Below are 19,120 nucleotides of genomic sequence, written 5' to 3'. Positions count from 1 at the left end.
GGGGGGATGAATAAACTCCCAGAAGACTGTAAGAGAAGGTAAACCCCTGAAGTAGATGAAACAGTCAAAGAAGTTGATAGTAGTGCAGTCCAAGAGCAGGGGATTTTAACGGAGGTGTCAGGTGCTATATAGAGGCCAAAGTGGATGAGGACAGAGCCAAAGTGATTGGACAGACCATTAAGAGGTTTTGCTTTCAATTGAGAGAGAAGTGGTACAGATAACAAAAATAAGTGGTAAGAGAACAAAGGTTAAAAAAAAAAAACAGGATACTTTTTGCAGTAGGTTAGTAGGAGTGCAAGAAAGAAAGTTGGGATAGATGTCTCAAGTTAGCTATTGCTGAATAACAAACATTCTAAAACACAGTGGCTTAAGACAGTAATTATTATAGCTCAAGTGTCTGAGGGTTGGCTGATCTCTGCTGGGCTTGCTCATATATCTGAAAGCCTACTGGGGGCTTTCCTCTAGGCTGGGCTCTATTTCACATATCTGTCATCCTCCTGGGACTCGGACTTGCCTAAGTGTGTTTTCTCATGGAGATGGAAGAGGAGTTTTGTTTTTGGCTTTATTTTCATTGCAGTATTTTTAAAATTATAGTACAGTTGGTGTGTAATATTATGTGAATTATAGGTGAACAATATAGTGATTCACATTTTTAAAGGCTATACTCATTTATAATTATTATAAAATCTTAGCTGTATGCCCTGTGTTGTACAATGTATCCTTGTAGCTTATTTTATACATAATGGTTTGTATCTGTTAATTCCTGGCCCCTGTATTGCCCCTCCTCCACCCTCTCCCCACTGTTAACCACTGGTTCTCTATATCTGTAAGTCTGCTTTGCACTATTTTCACTAGTTGTGTTTTTTAGATTCCACATGTAAGTGATATACAGTATCTTTCTCTGACTTATTTCATTTAACATAAAATCCATCCATGTTGCTGCAAATGGCAAAATTTCATTCTTTTTTATGACTGAGTAGTATTCCATCATACATAGGTACCACATCTTCTTCATCCATTCATCTGTTGATGGACACTTAGGTTGCTTCCATGTCTTGGCAATTGTAAATAATGCTGCTCTGAACTTTGGGGTACATGTATCTTTTTGAATTAGTGGGTTTTTTCTTTGATTTTTTTTTCTTTCTTATCTGGAAGATGAGTCTTAAGAGGGCAAGCAGAAATATACAAGGCTTCTTGAGGTCTAGATTCCAAACTGACATGCTGGCACTTCTGCCTCATTGCATTGGCCAGGTTATGTGACCAGGCCCAGATTCCAGGGTTGGGAAATAGAATCCACCTCTCTAGAGATATCGCAAAGTGGCATGGTAAAGGCATGGGTTCACATGGGGTTGAAGAACTGGGACCATTAATACCATAGTAGGAACGACAGGAGTATGCTTGAAAGGAGAAACGAAAGAATATGTAGGATGAAAAAGAAGGTGAAGTAAGGAGAAAGATCAATTCCATAGGTCAGAGAATTAACCCTTGAAAAAAAGGAAGAATACTTCTGGGAATGGAAAGAGAGGAATTTGATTGAATTAGATTTAGCAAATTAAATTCAAGATGCCCAGTAAAATTTAAACTTCAGGTAAACAATGAACAAGTTTTTAGTAATAAGTATGTTCTATACAGTATTTGGCTGGAGAAGGAAATGGCAACCCACTCTAGTATTCTTGCCTGGGAAATCCCACGGACAGAGGAGCCTGACAGACTACAGCCCATAAGGTTGCAAAGATCCAAACATGACTGAGCACACATGGCATGGCATACAATATTTGATAAGCTCTCAGTTTGCTATTTTTATTGTTTAAATACCATTTAAATATTTCTGTAATGCAGTATTTGGGACTCATTTACCCTAAACTATATTTCCTTATTTATTTGAAATTCAGATAACTCCTGACAACCTGCATTTTGACAACCCTACTTTGGATGAATTTTCAATAAAGCCATGGTAAGATAATCTGCAAAGAGCTAGATGGGTGCATTGGGGGATTTAATCCTGGAAGAAGTTTGGAACAGCTGCTGTGGACGCTGTGCAGTGTCAGTGAAAGGACTGCTGAGCAGTAATGAGGCCCACTTACTGACCAACAGCAGGACTTTTTCTCAGGTCAGTAGTAATGCTATGCTGCTGAGAAGCAGCGGTAGCAACAGAGATCGCCAGTGCAGGCGGCCACCTTGGTGTGCCTGTGTGGGAGAGGCCTGGGAGGGGTTTGGGGCACAGCTGAAATGACTAGGGGTCCAGGTTGTTCATAGAAGCAGGTGAAACCAGAAGGTGAATTGGGAGGCAGAAGATGAAAATGGTTCAGAGAAGTGGAAGTTCACAGTGCAGAAACAGAATTTATTGTCTTGGAAGAATAGCTCTGTGATAATGGGGTTAAAAATCCAATTACATGAGGCAGAACTGGAGCTAAATTAAAAGCAGGAGCTCTGGAGACAAAATACCTAGCTTTGCATTCCAGGTGTGTGATCATGGTCAAACAATTAAATTCCCTATGACTTAGATTTTTGTGTGTGTGGTAAAACATGAATAATAATGGTTCTCACCTCATAGGGTTACTATGAGGATTTACTGTGAGGATTAAGTGAAGTAAACTGCACATAGAACAGTATGCCTTGGTGTTTGCTATCCTTTTATTATTTTACATACCATTTACATGTATCTATAATCAATAAATGTGAATAGAGACTGTTATTTGAAAGACAAGTAGCAAACTATACATTGTGTGTTCTGCCTTCACTAACAAATGCTGTGTCTAGAGAATACACAGTTAGCTACCTGTTGAAGTTGTAACTCACGCAGCCTTTACCACTTAAGTTTACTTTTCTTTACTGTTACTATAAGAAAATAATTATCCTGCTCAAGTCATATCTGTCTCCTCATTTCCCCCTAGGTGACCATGCTTGGGGATTTTCGTAGTTTGAGTAATTCCCCTGAGCTCTGCCACCCAGCAAGTTAAAGAGGACAAGATTGCTCCCTGGGGATTGTAGTTCTTCGCAGGTCAGCAGCTTGTTTTCATGAGGTCTGCACCCTGACCTGGCCTACTGTTAGGAGCTGTTGTGTTGGTGGTTTATGCTGTTTTTAGCTGTTTCTTCCATCTTACACAGTTATTTGTATATAAGGATTTTTGAAAAGTAAATGTCTTATAGGACTGTTTTGCTTCTACAAAGAAAAATTAAAACTGTTTCAAAGTAATTACTTGTGTTTTTTATGTTTCTATTTTAAAATAAATGAAAGTATTAATTGATGTTGCCTGGAAAGAAAATGAAGACCGAGAAGTGGCTATGCTCTTGGTGTTTTAAAATAAGGTAATATTATTCTGTTTGAATGGCGCCTTCTAAGGAATTACCACAGTCTCATACACAATCGACTTAAATGCATTCTTTATCTTTAAAAGGAAGCAGAATAGATCATTGAATAAATCACACGTGTTCACAGCCTTGTCTGGTGTAACCATATACTACACAAACACATTACTCTCCAGTCAGGAGGGTAAGGGGACATTTGAAGCGGGGCTTGCCCTTGCAGAGACCTTTTTTTGTTTAAAGAATAGTGCAGTGAAAGACCACACAGTAGAAGATAACAGAAAATATCTTCCATGCCTTCCGCCACCTTTATACTTTCTTGTTCTCCTTTGTTCTCTGAGGACATCTGTGGTAATGATTATTCTGTATAACTCATAGGTACATAGAAGGCATATCATATTTCATTTAATTTTGTCTACTATAATTATTGCTCTCTTTTACATCATGCTATTGTAGGTTTTTAAAATACTTTTTAAAAGATATGAAAGATGTTACCAGAAATTTATTAGTTGGCTGTGGATATCTAACTCTGAATTTAATAAAATTACATTTTAGGAAGTCTAGTAGACTTATCAAGCTACATCTTAAAGAGGTATATATACTGAGAGATGAATTTCATTTTCCTTTTTTTGGCATCAATTTCAATGAATTTTTTTTACTTAAGCATTTAAAAGACTTTCTTAATTATGAACAATAGTGATAAGACATTTTGGAGGTTTTAAAATAGGTCCATTTCAAATGTTTTCAATATTTTGATAGTTGCTTTGCTGTCTATATTATGGAGGAAATTCAGAATTTAAGTTTTTACTTCTTTTTAGGGGTTCTTATATCACCTCTCATTTTTGCCCTAGGTTGATCCCTTGGGGATTTTTGAAATTTACGTTTGAAAGGGTCTTTTTTTAAATGAATGCAGTAATTTTTATTTAAAAATTTTTCAAACATTTTAATTTTATTGCAAAAAATGTCAGACATATGCAAAACTAAAGCAAGTTATGTCTGAGCTTTAAGTGAGATGTCAATACAGGGACTATGTTTGTTAATGCGGCAATATTCAGGGACTCAGGAAATGTTTGTGACTTACCGCATGCTTGAAAGAATTTGTATAAATCAAATTTTTTAAATTGTTCAGTCATTTCCCCATCTTTAACAGGTTGTATTGCAAATGTTTGTTGGCTGTTAGCCAATTTGGGGACCTACAGATGTGTTTCTCATAGAAACAATCTTAAAATGGCTATTAGCTTTTCAGCCTAGCTCTCAGTAATTATCTAATTCATAGTTAAGGGAAGCCCACACATCACTTTTAACATTGTTTCAGTGAGAAAATACTTCTTTTACAGTCGAAGTCCTGGGGAACACCACCCCCGCCCCCATCTTCCCTTCCTCTAAGTATGGATGTACAGAAGGAGAGTCAGGTCCTCCTTAATGAAGATTCATATCCATAATGGGTCTTCACCAAAAGGAGCAGGAACTCAGAGGACCCTAGGAGTATGAGGTGGGGGATGGGAGTGCACTCTGTACATTCCATTCTGAAATTATTTACTGTTTCCGTTGCTAAGTGGAGTTTGTTTTTGTGCTTTTTTTTTCTAAGGACTTTTTATTAAAAAAAAAAGTTTCACAAATACTCTATTGTATCTAAAGTTTTCATTTTACAGGCTTTTTTAAAGGAAGGCTTCTGGTTATTTTCTTCTTTAAGTTTGTGGCATAGAGGGAAATTATTTTTACTAGCTGAGATATGCCTAAGACAACAGGAAAAGATTCCTGACTGCTGCTGCTAAGTCGCTTCAGTCGTGTACGACTCTGTGCGACCCCATAGATGGTAGCCCACCAGGCTCCCTTGTCCCTGGGATTCTCCAGGCAAGAACACTGGAGTGGGTTGCCATTTCCTTCTCCAATGCATGAAAGTGAGAAGTGAAAGTGAAGTCGCTCAGTCGTGTCGGACTCTTAGCGACCCCATGGACTGCAGCCAACCAGGCTCCTCCATCCATGGGATTTTCTAGGCAAGAGTACTGGAGTGGGGTGCCATTGCCTTCTCCGAAGATTCCTGACTACTAAAATGTAAAACTGGAGTATAAACCTGGGTACTGAACTGTAGATAAGCTAAAGTCAGGTTGTTGGAATAATGTTTATAGTGAACATACATGTAATATTAACCTTTTAGAGTGTCTGGGAATGACAAATGAAAGCAGGAAGATGAGCTCCAATGCTTTTGTCATACCAACTTGTCCTCTCACTCTTCCAAACTGACCTTACATTCCTACTCTTCCAGGCTCTTATCCTGGCAGCTCTGTAGGCCCCTATCTTACATCCCCTCTAGAGCATGTGCATGCTGGTGAGTGACTTGAGGGCAGGCCCCCAACACTACTGAGCCTCATTTTCCCAGAGGGAGTAATGCCAGTATCCTTATATACACAGAGATCCACATGTCCTTTGTGATGAGTCTGATGAAGGTCCCACAGCATGATGTACCACAACTTCACTCCAATCCATGTTTCCAGTAGATGAAGAGGGTTCTACAGTGTGTCCTGTACTGAGCTAACAAGGTATTGAATACTTTCCATATGTTACTGTGTTAGTTCTCACAGTAACTGAAGGATTTAGGAGTTCTCGTTTTACAGATGAGGAAATTTTCCAAAAACTAGAGATGGAGCCAGTGAGTGGTGAAACTGGATTCAAACTGTTCTGAGGGGACTAAACGCACAAATTCCGTATTTGAACTTGCCCACTCCCTGGTGGCACAGATGGTAAAGAATCTGCCTGCAACGCAGGAGACCCAAGTTCAATGCCTGGGTCAGGAAGATCTCCAGGAGAAGGGAATGGCTACCCACTCTGGTATTCTTGCCTAGAGAATTCCATGGACAGAGGAGCCTGGAGGGCTAAAGCCCGGATGTTTGCAAAGAGTTGGACATTACTGAGCAAAGAGGTGGACACGATCTGAAGTCTCAGGTAAACGCCCTGCAGCTTTCAGTAGGTTCCTGCAGCTAGAAACGCAGTCACCTGTAACCCAGATGAGGAAATTCTGGAGCTTGATACTAAGACAGGGCTCCAAAAGAACCCTTCAACTGTGCGTACTGGTGGTGCTGAGAGTGCCAAAGGAGAGGTTCCCCTGCCAACCAGCATAACAGCGAAGTCTGCATGAAGATAGTAAAGAGGAAAAGAAAGCAAATCCAAGAAACTAGAGTTGTCAGGTGATGCCACAGAGGAGCCTCTAGACTCACAGACATTTCTTCTGCATTAATTAATAACTTCTCCAGTAACTTCAAAGATACCTACTTCCAGGGACTTCCCTGGCAGTCCAGTGGCTAAGATTTCACCTTCCAGTGCAGGAGGTGCGGGTTCAGTCCCTGGTAGAGGAGCTGAACTCCCTCCTGCCTCACTGCCAAAAAGCCAGAACAAAAACAGCAAAAGCAATATTGTAACAGATTGAATGACTGAAAATGGTCCACATAAAAAAAACATTTTTTAAAAAAGATACGGTACTTCTAGATCTCTGAATTCCTAACCACTGATGGAGAGTCCACATTTAAGATATCAGGCTCAGAAACACCCAGAAATAGCTTAGGACAGTTCTCAAAGTGTGTTCCTGGGAACAGCAGTGTTACCCTCACCTGGGAACTTGTTAAAAATGCAAATTGATGAGCCCATCCCAGACATACTAAATCAAAGTGGGGTCCAGGAATCTGTGCTTTAACAAGATTCTGATCTTGGTGTGGACCAAGGTTTGAAAACCATGGCCTAGGAAGATGAAGGATTATCCAGATCCTCCACATTAACCTAGAGTTAACTAGCAACAGCTGCCTGAGGCTAGTATCTGCTTTCCCTCCTTCCTCCAGCCTCTAACAAGTGCTGTGGTTAGAGTTAGGTGACTCAACCAAGATGACTACCCAGTTGGTCATTTTTTTCCTTGAAAGCTCCAAGGAAAATTTTGGGTAGGTAGCAGATGATCAGTAATAACTGAATTGAAATCTTAAAACTCATTGTTTATGATAGGGGAATTGGAAATAAATGTCTATTAACAGAGGTTTGATTAAAAATAAATTCTATGAGGATTGGGACCAACACTGACCACCACTGTGTTCACTAATATTCTCATTGCCTAACACAAAGAAAGCGTTCAATATTTGTTGGTTGAATGAGTGAATATATATTCATATATATTCACATTTTGAAGTACAGTGTAGCCAGTTGAAAAGTTTTCTGAAAGTAGTCTCCCACATACCCCAAAACTCAAAAATCAATGTTTATAGCAACTTTATGCATAATTGCCCATAGCTGGAAACAACCCAAATATCTTTAACCAGGTGAATGGATTGAGGGTGGGGAGGGGGACTGCATTTGGGATATTAGTTGAGGGGACTTCATTTTATATGTTATTGTTTGAATTATTTATAAGAATTTATGTATTACATAATTAAGCAATAAACAACATTTTAGAGACTGGAAGGATAAACACCCAAAATGTCAATAGTAGTTATCTCTAATGGAATGACAAGTGATTTTTTTTCTTATTTGTAGTTTCTCATTTTTCTATATAAACAGGTTATGCTTTTATAACTGGAAAAAAAATGTTACTTTAAAAATGGGGAGAGGGACAACCAGGAAGCATGACACATGAAAAAATTTATACGAATTAGAAATGTGAGGACTTCCCTGGTGTTCCAGAGCAAGGGGCATGGGTTTGATCCATGTTTGGGGAGCTAAGATCTCTCATGCCACATGATGCAGCCAAAAAAAAGAAAAGAAACATGAAAGTTATAAAAATATCTAAAGCATGGTTTCACTGGAAAAAGAACTTGGATACTCCCTCCTCAAATTTGATATCCATACAAATTACCTGGAGTACCTGTTAAGTTCAAATTCTGATTCCAAGATTTGCATTTCTCACAAGCTCCTGGTCCTTAGAGCACTTGAATATCAGGCTATAACACTGTGTTGTCAAAAAAACAGCCACTAACCAGCCGCACATGCACTTGAAATGTGGTGAGTCCAAACTGAGGTGTACAGGTGTAAATTACACCTCAGATTTTGAAGACCTAACACACACACCAAAAACTTAAAACATCTTAATTATACCAATTACATGTTGAAATGATACTTTCAGACATATGATGTTAAGTAATATATTAAAATTAACTTCACCTGTTTCTTTTTACTGTTTTAATGTGGCTACCAGAATATTTTAAATTACATTTGTGGTTTGTATTTTTTGGCTCATATTATATTTTTATTGGACAGCACTGATCTAGAATAACTATTAACAAGATTGTTCCTTCACTCTGGGTCTTAAATCACTACCATAATTCAGGAAAAGGATTAAAACCTCATTAATGACCAAATTGGCAACTTTTATATATTATTCATTAAGTTAACATCCTTAGGATTTCTTAAAATCTTTAGGTAGAGGCTGAGACAAATAGAAATTATAGAATTTTAGATCAGGAAAGAAACCTTGAGGTCATCAAGTTCAGACCCTGTATCTTATGGAATTATTTATCAATTTGACAAAAATGTATTCAGTACTTAGTATCTGTGAGTATTACATAATGGGCAAACAATTAAGGTGAACACCTACTCTTGAGAAGCTGAGAATGATGGTAATGGGCTATACCGGCACCCATAAGACATGTGGATAGAGTGTTTCTCAGACACAGAGGTAGAGGCCAGCACAGATTCCATTTTCCTGAGGAAGATCTAACAGACTACACAAAGAGGGCTTACTTGGTCTGGCCCCAAGTTGCCCCAGCTTTTACAGCTTCTGTTTGCTATCAGTGATGCAAATAAGGCTTTAGGATTAGCTGTGTATTTAAATAATCCATATAAGGCATGTTCTCCCTTTTCTTTTACACAAAATAGATACACTATTTATCAGAAAGCAAGGAAATTTAAACCTGAGAAACTTTGCAAGTTTGAACACAGTTGATGGTAGCAGAATGAAATTTGGGGTATAGCACAGCCAACCTTCAATTATGTGTGCAAATGAGGGACAGGAACTGCTGAGATGATTAAAAGCTATGAATAAAACAAGAAGCTCACTTCAGCAGTTATTTTTTTTTAATTTATTTATCAGGAATATCTTATATCAGGGCATTATGACTGAAATTTGTTCTTTGTTACATTTCCTTTCTGTGAGGGAATGAAAAGATAAATTTAGGATAAACAATAAAGCATTTCAGGGAGTTAGGAAAATTCTCATTACTTCAAGTGGTAGCATGGGCTGAAAATATGACTAGCCCTTTACAATTTTTTTTTAAGTTAAAATCTGATTCCCCCCTTTGATATTTCAACCATTAATAATGTACTGTTTCTTTAAATCAGGTGGCTTTGTTATGCATTCTTATCCTGTAGAGAAGCAGCTTCAGAGGGCAGGCTTCCCTCATGACATGCACAGACCCAAAGGCCCTTGTGATCATGGGCTGAATCTAATCTGAACATCTGTATTACTCATTTTCAACCAATATTTTTTAAGTTGCCCATCTGGAAAAAGTCAAACCTACCTGAGAATGGCTGGATGGGCCTTGCCCAAGAGTGAAAAACTGCCTGAAGCTATTCAAAACCAAAACTGAACTAAGTGGAATAAATAGTTCTACCTTAGGAATTGTAACTACTTGCCCCTGTCTTTATCTTTAAGAGTAATTGGAACAAGATTTTTAGAAACGTTTGCTTAGGAACCAGCAAGGTAATTTGGTTAATTTGGCCTCATTCATACCAAAAAAATAGAGTGTTTTGAGACTTGTTGGCTTTTAAATTCCTAATTTTTTTTTTTAATCTTATTGCCTAACTTGAGCAGTAATTATTGTAAGTGGCCTTATACTATCAGTGTGTCCAACTCTTTGCAACCCCATGGGCTGTAGCTCGCCGGGCTCCTCTGTCCATGAAATTCTCCAGGCAAGAATACTGGAGTGGGTTGCCAATCCCTTCTCCAGGGGACCTTCCCAACCCAGGGATTGAACCCAGCTCTCCTGCATTTCAGGCGAATTCTTTAGTATTTGAACCACCAGGGAAGTCCCAGAAGGGACCTAATTTTCTTAAATGATCATCTGCCATCCCCCCACATACAAAGGAAAACCCATTACAACATTGTTTAAAATGCATCCATTGTAAAGACAGCTGTCCTTTGGATCAGCATGTTGGAGGTGCAGGAGGTTCCTATTTTGGAGTATGGACAGGTAAAGATTGTGAATTTGGGGGATTTGGGATGATGAGACATTTACAGGTTTAGATTCTGGAAATACATATCCATGTAAGTGTAGTCCAATAATGTTGTAATTTAGGTATGAATTCTTTTTTTCTCAAATACAGAGTTTTAGAAGAAGCAGATGTTTTAGGAGAGCCAACATACTGCTCATGTCTTGTAAAACAACAGACTTGCTTTGCGTCTTTCCTGAGTTGCCTCAATAGACGAAATACAAAATGATAATTAGTCTCCTTGTCAATCCATCAGAGGATTTACAGATTTATAATTTCAGCATGTTTATGACACAACTTACACCCTTATTTATTTCAGATGATTTTGTTAGCTGGTATCTGCAGTGTATGAAAAAAAAACTCACTTATCTTTCCTAAGCTTTCCGTGTCAGTTGGTCATTAGCAAACGTAATGATCTTTTGGGAAAAAATTCAAACATTCCAGCCTCTTAAATAAGTATTTTTCCCTCTATGGCATTAATTTCTTCCTATAAGTTTTTACTTCAGCTGTAATTTTAGAGTAAATGGGAAGTACACATAATAACTGCATTTAAATTTATGATGTGCTGATTCTCTTTTGAAAGTATTCTTGTAATAAAGAAGGAATTCAAAACAGAGAACCTTAATCTGCAAAAATAAAAGAAAGCTACAAATCTGCCAGCATTTCATTCACATTGAGCTATATATTTCTGAGGCGTCTCTACCCTTACTAGCAGGCAGAATTTTCATTCTCCAGAATAGAATATGGATAATATAGATAGACATTGATAATTATTTGGCTTCCAAATTATGTTTTCTTCATGTACATAGATTCAGGGGCAGAATGTTTAGAGAACTGTTTCAAATGCATCTTGAGTGGAGAAGACCAACCAGGGCAAATCCAATCTATTCATTCTCTTACTCTCCTAATTCGCTGTTGCATATTTTCTCCTCCTGCAGTCACCAATACCTCCTTCCCCTCTTCCTTTTCGGCCCTTGTGTCTTGTTTCCCTGAGAAATAGGAGTAATCAGAGAAGAATATCGACAGATGCCAACACCATCACCCACCAGTTTCTGTGCATATTCTCTTCCTTTCTTCCTGTTACTATGAATGAAATGTTCCAATGTATCTCTTCAGCTTGTGCACTAGATCCTATCCCTTCCCTCCTACTCAAAGACAGTGAATCAGCAATCTTCCCTTCTCTTCTGCATCATGATTCCCGCCCTCTCTGCTGGACCATTTCTCTTTGCATAAATTGCTACCACTTTGTTGGAAGCAGCTCTCTGCACTCTTCCTGGATTCTTGCAGTAGCCTCCTAAGTGGTCTCCTTCTTTCAACCCCTGCTCCCCTTCAAACTCTACTCATCTCAATAGCCAGAAAAATCCAAAATCTTGCTACTCCTTTGCCCAAAACCCTCCAGAGCTCGCTGAGGGTAAAAGCTAAAGTCCCTGGCAAGGCTTTCAAAGCCTTATTTGGTTTTTCTTGTCTTTTCCCTCTAACTCAATCTCCAGCTTCTCTCTCTGGGCTCCTCCTGCACCAGCCACATGGACCTCTTCTTCCCTCCAACACCAGACACGCTCGTAACACTTGCACCAGCGTGGCTTGTTCCCTTACTTTCTTTGGATCGTTCCTCAAATATCACCTTCTCAATATAACCTTTCCTGTTCACTCTTTAAAATTACAGCTCCCCCCAACACCACCACTTTCCCTGCTCTGTTTTTCACTTATTCCATGTGGTGAAATACTGTGTATTTTTACCTGTTAATTGTCGTTTATCATCTGTCTGCCCCGCTCCCAAGGAAAATCCATGAGTGCTTGGGACTTTTTTCCTTTTTACCTCCTTCTCGTATTCCTAGTATATTCCTAGAATGTAGTAAATGCTCAACAATAACTTGTTGAGTGAATCTGTCTTTATGAGAGTGTAATTAGAAAATGACATGGGAATATTAGTCATGCTGACTAAATTTTTTAAGTCTATCTTACCAATTCTATTTTACAGACATTATTTGAAGATATTTTTAGCTTCATTTGGGTCTCATAGATCCTTTTTTTCCTTTAGAACAATCGTGGGACTCTCGTATACTTGAAGAGAAATATACTGTGAAAAAAATGCATGTATCTTAATTTCTTTTGAACTCTTGTATCTTTCAATAGCTTGCTGCTTTAAAAATTTTTTTAATTCAATTTGGACATTCAAGTATTTATTCTTTATGATCCCTAATCAAAGATGATCTGCTATCAATTACCTGTAAGCACTGCTTTTGTGTACTGCACAAATTTTGGTATATTGTATATTCAGTTCAAAATACTTTCTTGTAATTTCTTATTTTACCTATGGGCTAGTTAAAAATGTTATTTAATGTCTAGATATTTGGGGATTTGCACATATATTGTATTCTAATTTCATTTTATGGTCAGAAATCATATTTTTGAAATTTCAGTCATTTGGGGTTTTTTTGGAACTTGCTCTGAGGCCCAGCAAACAGCTTTTCTTGGTGCATTTTCTTTGTGCACTTGAAAAGAAATGTGTATCCTGAAGTTTTTAGATAGTATTCTATAAATGTCAATTAGACTAAGTTGGCTGATTGTATTATAAAAGTCATTTATGTCTCTGCTGATTTTCTCTTTGTTCTATCAATTACTTTATTGATCAAAGAGGAGCTGAAATCTCTGTCTGTGAATTTGTCTGTATGTCCCTTTGTTTGGATTAGTTTTTATTTCTTGTATTTTAAAGCTCTATTATTAGCTGAATGCATATTTAGAATTGTTATAAATGTTTCTAATGATTGCCTCTTTTGTTATTATGAAATGTCCCTGTTTATTTTTGGTAATATTCTTTGTCCCTCTAAAGTCTACTTTGTTTAATGTTAATATAGCCATTTCAGTTTTCTTTTAATTAGTGTTTATATTGTGTATCTTTTTAAATCCTTTTACTTTTAATCTATCTCTATGTTTAAAATGCATTATATAGTTAGGCCTTGCTTTATTATCCAGTCAGATTTCTCTGCCTTTTAATTGATGTGCCTAGTCCATTTATCGGAGAATTCAATGGCACCCAACTCCAGTACTCTTGCCTGGAGAGTCAGTCCCATGGATGGAGGAGCCTGGTAGGCTGCGGTCCATGGGGTCACTGGGAGTTGGACACGACTGAGCGACTTCACTTTCACTTTTCACTTTCATGCCATTGAAGAAGGAAATGGCAACCCACTCCAGTGTTCTTGCCTGGAGAATCCCAGAGGCGGGGAAGCCTGGTGGGCTGCCGTCTATGGGGTCGCACAGAGTCGGACATGACTGAAGCGACTTAGCAGCAGCAGCAGTCCATTTATAACTACTGTAATTATTGATATGGTTGGTTTAAGTCTGCTCTCTTGCTGTTTGCTTTCTACTTATGCCATCTATTCCAAGTTCTTTTTTCTTCTTTTCCTGGCTTCTTTTGAGATATTTGACTATTTTAAATCATTTTATCGTCTCTATTGTTTATTAGTATATGGCTGTTTTAGCTTTTTAAGGGTTACGACACATGTCTTTAACTTACCACAATCTACCTTCAAATCATATTATACTACTCACCTTATAATAGTATACTTCCATTTCTCCCTTCCAATACTTTGTGTTTTTGTTGCCAGATGTTTTACTTCTACATATATTTTATACACCCACAATACACTCTAAATATTTTGTTTTACATAGTCAATAGTCTTTTTAAAATTTATTTTATTTTTTGGCCCCACCACACAGCTTGTGGTATCTTAGTTCCCCAAACAGGGATTGAACCCAGGCCCTGGCAGTGAAAACACAAAGCCCTAACCATGGGACCACCAGGGAATTCCCTAAAATTTATTTTATTTTTATTTTTATATTTATATATATGTATGTATATATAATTTCCAGTGTTCATTCCTTTGTGTGCTATCACTTTTCCATCTGGTATTGCTTTCTTCAACCTGAAGAATTTTCTTTACAATTTTTTACAGTCCAGGTCTGCTGGTGACAGATTCTCTCACTTTTGTCAGGAAGGTTCTTTCTTTTGTTTTCATTTTCAAAGTTACATTTTCTGTGTAAAGAATTCTAAGTTGATGATGTTTTTATTTGCATATCTGTTTGCTTTTAACACTTGTCTTCTGGCTTACTTTCTTTCTGATGAAAAATTGGTAATCATTCTTATCTCTGTTCCCCTCTATGTAATGTATCTTTTTTTTTTTCCTCTGACTGCTCTTAAGATTTTCTCTTTATCATTGGTTTATGGCAACTTAATTATGATGTTCCTTGGTGTGATGATCCTGTGTTTATCCCTCTCAGGGTTTATTGCATTTCTTTGATCTATGAGTTAATGGTTCTCATCTATTGTGGGAATATTTCAATCATCATTTCTTCAAATATTTTTTTCTGCCAGTCTCTTCCTTCTGATTCTGAATTATACTCCTTAATGTTGTTCCACAATTCACTGGGACCGTGTCCTTTTTGTCTTTCTCCCCATGCTTCAGGTTGTATAATTCCTATTGTCTGTTTTTCAGGTTCACTGATCGTCCACAGTGATCTGCTGCTGTTAAGCCCTTGCAATGAAATTTTTCTTTCAAATAATGCAATTTTTCAACTCTAGAAATTATAAAGATTTTCAAAACTTCTTTTAGTGTCTCTATTTAGATACTTTACTTGTTTCCAAATGTTTTTCATTGTTTCTTGAACATATTTATAAGGTCTATTTTAAAATCCTTTTCTATTCTAGTAGACTGATTTTATCCTAGTTATGAGTTTCATTTCCTTTCTTCTTTATGTGTCTCCTAATTTGCTGTTGGTGCTGAACCATACTATTGAGTTTCTAGACTTGCTTGTCTTCCTTTTTGACAGTATTTTGTTTCAGCAGTCAGTTAATTTACTTTCAGATCAGCTTGATCCTTTCAAGTCTTGTTTTAAAGTTTTGTTAAGATGATTCTAAAGCAGAAGGAGTTAAAATTTTTTCTTTCTAAATTTTAAATTTAGAGCCAGGTAGTAATTATTTTGGGCTTCCCTGCTGGCTCAGTGGTAAAGAACTGCCTGCCAATGCAGGAGACACAGGAAGCACAGGTTCAATACCTGGGATGGGACAATCCCCCGGAGAAGGAAATGGCAACCCACTCCAGTATTCTTGCCTGGGAAATCCCATGGACAGAGGAGCCTGGTGGACTACAGTTCATGGAGTCACAAAAGAGTCTCAATTAAATGCTGTCAGTCAGGGATTAGTCAGTGTCTGAGATTTTACCCTACTTCCAAGCCTACAAAAGTAGCTTGGATTCTGGCAGAAGACATAAGACTCCTTGGTCAGAGACAGGACTTTATTATAGCACAGCAGGCATCCTAAGTTTCATATTCTCATTTGTTTCCCTTGGTCCCTGAACATGATGGGGGTATTGCAGAGTGGATCCAAGTTGGATGTCACACACACTATGGATCTGGATCACAGCTGAGGAACCCTGAGCTTAGGAACCTCTCAACTTATAGCTGCTAGCAAATCTGTCCAAACTTTGCCCTGGAAGGAGCCATTCTATTTTCCTGGTCAGGAAACAAAGCTATGTTTTGTCCTGGAGGGTGACACTAATAGCATCAAAAGGCTGCTGCTGCTACTTGCTTCAGTCGTGTCCGACTCTGTGCGACCCCATAGACGGCAGCCCACCAGGCTCCCCCGTCCCTGGGATTCTCCGGGCAAGAACAGTGGAGTGGGTTGCCATTTCCTTCCCCAATGCATGAAAGTGAAAAGTGCAGTCGCTCAGTCATGTCCAATTCTTCGTGACCCCATGGACTGCAGCCCACCAGGCTCCTCCATCCATGGGATTTTCCAGGCAAGAGTATTGGAGTGGGGTGCCATCGCCTTCTCTGATCAAAAGGCTACTGGATATACAAATATCCTTGGAAAGCTAGTCTGAAACAAAATTGTTACAAGACATGCAAAAATGCCATGGAAGATTGTCTTTTACTGAAAACTCTCATGTTCAAGAGGTCTCTCTAGTGGTTGGAATTTAAATGCTTACCATCTCCATGAAAGCATTGCTTGAGTCTCACATCCCCAGTAGGTTTTCCTCTGAGAGTTGTTCTTCTCCCAGTTGTTTTGCCTGGCCTTATGGGGTCCTGTCTTATACATGTGCATCTTAATATTCAAACAAACACTTGAGATGACCCTTGTGCAGATTTCTGGAACTCTGTCTCTACACACCTCTCTCCTCCCTGGTACTCTGCTTCTCAAACTGTGTTTACTTCCAGAGTTCCAGTCTCTCTTCAACTCAGCAAAACCACTGTGCTCTGCTTGAATTCTTTTTCTTTGTAATGTCAATTCACAAAGAACCTCCAGGCAGAAAGCTGGGGCATTTGAGAACTCTATTCGTTTGTTTTCTCTTCCCAAGGAACAGAGTCCCATGCAGCCTGTTGAACTTCTGACAATTGTTTTATATATATATATATATATATATATATATACACATATATATACACACACATGTTTTTATTTTTATAATTTTTTTATAACAGGAGATCTAGTCTGGTACTGGTTACTCCATCATTGCACAACTATCTTTTTTTAGCATTAACTTCTTTATGTGTTTTGGGATTTTGATGTGCACAATCACTGAGTGGGAGATATTTCCATTATTCTTTCTTACTCCATCTCCAATTTAATGAGTATTTTCATCTGCCTTTATCTCCATTCCATGCTCCAGTCCAGAAACAAGATCTTAAGATGGCTTTAGAGGGTTCCTGCTCCTTATCAATGCCAGGACTATGTCTAATCTAGTAACTGAGCCAGCTGGTATCTCAGTTCATTTGCTGTAATGATGGTGTTTTTTTTTTTTTTTTTTTGTCCTTTTGCTTTCTTGGATCCACTACTTCTGATAAATCCACAGCTCCAGGCAATATACTGGCAGCAGTTTTATCCAGCTCCCTTTCATGGCGCTGGGAAAAGTTAGGTGACAAATCATCACTGTTACCCAGAACAAAGAGATTTCCTGAAACTCAGGATTTTCACTGGTAAAGCAGAGAATGTCCTGGAGAAACCAGGATGGTTGGTGTGTTCCAGTTCCTGGCTTTCAGAACAATGCTAGCTTTGGTCTCTGTCTTGACTAGAGCGTTTTAGCCTTGGTGTTCCACCAGAGCTGAATTTCCCGTTGCCACCAGCTGTTTCAAGGCCCAGGCCTTGGTGGGCTGCAGCTTTAGCTCAGCTCACTGCTTTGCATTTCTGTTGTGTTTCTAGTGCACAAAGATGTTTATCTCATTTTTTTGAGACCAGCAATGACCTTTGGCTTTCTCTTTTTCTATTTTATCTGCATTACCATGTGTTTAAAGCATACAGGATGAACTGAAGCATGAATTCACTTTGCCACCTGACTGGAAATTCTACCGATTCTTTTTCAATTTGGTACTGACTTAATTTAGGAAATAATGTAATGGAATAGCCTGCTTTATTTAGAAGCCATTCCAGTCATTTTGTGGGACCTCAAATCACAGAAATCCAGGTGAATAGTCACTGTCCATAGAGTGGCTGTATTCTTTGAGGGCACTGTAACTCAGTACTTAAGTTAGCATAGATCAAAGGAGAAACAGCATTCTGACTTTGCTCCATTCTACTACTTATGGTTAATGACAATGGCATCAATACTGCTTTACTCTCATCTCCATTTCCACTTTGAATTCTTCTCCATTAATTTCTTATTCATATCTTCCTGAAGACACAGAAGAAAGAAAGTCAAAGGGAGGTTGAGGCAGTGGTTTCCAGCCTCTTTCTTATACAGCAGCCTTCAAACTGGTTTTGGAGGACGTGGATTCTCAGACCCTTGGACATAACTGGTGACCTCCCACGTAGTTACTACCCTTGAAATTGGACAAAAGGAGCAGAATAAGCTTTTTTGCCTCCCCATTTGCCTCAAACTATGCTCTGTCTTTATTCTTTTTGATGAGAAGATTTTTTTTTTGACAGTTTTCAGCCTTTTGCTCTTCATTCTGTTGACAGTGACAATCCCATTAGTTGTCTTGCAGATTTGCACTGTGATTTACAGTAAGCATTTAAACTATTTCTACTGGATTAATGAGTTTTTGAACATAGAGGTTTTCACATTTCAAACCCAAGTATCTAAATATCATGCAAACAAGCTTCTGTCATAGTACAATACCAGTGAAGTAGCAAAAATTGTTTCTAGAGCAAAGTAGTTCACACAACCATTTTAACTCCACTTAGAAAAATAGTCCCATTCCCAGCTTTGGCTTCTGTTTTTAATTGAAGTGGTAGAAATGTGTACGTGGCCGTTCACATTGAAACATTTAAAAATTGGTATCTTTACAAGCTAATCTATTTTTAACAAAAATAAATATGAGTTAACTGCTCACATGATGGAATTAAATATTTTCTGGGAAGTAATTCAGTGAAGAACAGGGAAGCCTGGCATGCTGCAGTCCACGGGGTTGCAAAGAGTTGGACACGACTGAGCAGCTGAACAACAACAATTTAGTAAAAACCAAATGATTCAAGAAGTGATCACCTTATTGTTTTATTGAGTTTTTTTGTTGTTAAAGAAACTAGTTGGACCACGCTTTTGGGGATATCTTAAAATAACTCCATAGGTAGCTGGTCGGAGACTCTGATGGGGGTGGAGGGGAATAGAAAATTTAGAAAATGAAACAGAGAACTATCATT

At 38.2% G+C, this 19,120-nt stretch overlaps 1 long non-coding RNA gene across 3 annotated transcripts in view; it reads left to right on the top strand.

The window, feature by feature from the left end:
* The window catches only part of LOC105000642, a 17,371-nt gene extending 14,153 nt beyond the window's left edge, over positions 1 to 3,218 (top strand). For 2 of the 3 annotated variants that reach the window (XR_826762.1, XR_826763.1), the window contains exons 3-4: positions 1,893 to 2,110; positions 2,895 to 3,215. This is a non-coding gene — a long non-coding RNA (uncharacterized LOC105000642). Of the gene's footprint in view, positions 1 to 1,892; positions 2,111 to 2,894 lie in introns of all 3 variants that reach the window. The other variant, XR_826764.1, reaches the window with a different exon arrangement.
* Positions 3,219 to 19,120: the final 15,902 nt, after the last annotated feature.

This window comes from Bison bison, unplaced genomic scaffold (assembly GCF_000754665.1).
Source record: "Bison bison bison isolate TAMUID 2011002044 unplaced genomic scaffold, Bison_UMD1.0 scf7180017864373, whole genome shotgun sequence".
In the NCBI taxonomy this organism is placed as follows: Eukaryota; Metazoa; Chordata; class Mammalia; order Artiodactyla; family Bovidae; genus Bison; species Bison bison.
This window is presented reverse-complemented; position numbering and strand designations above follow the sequence as displayed.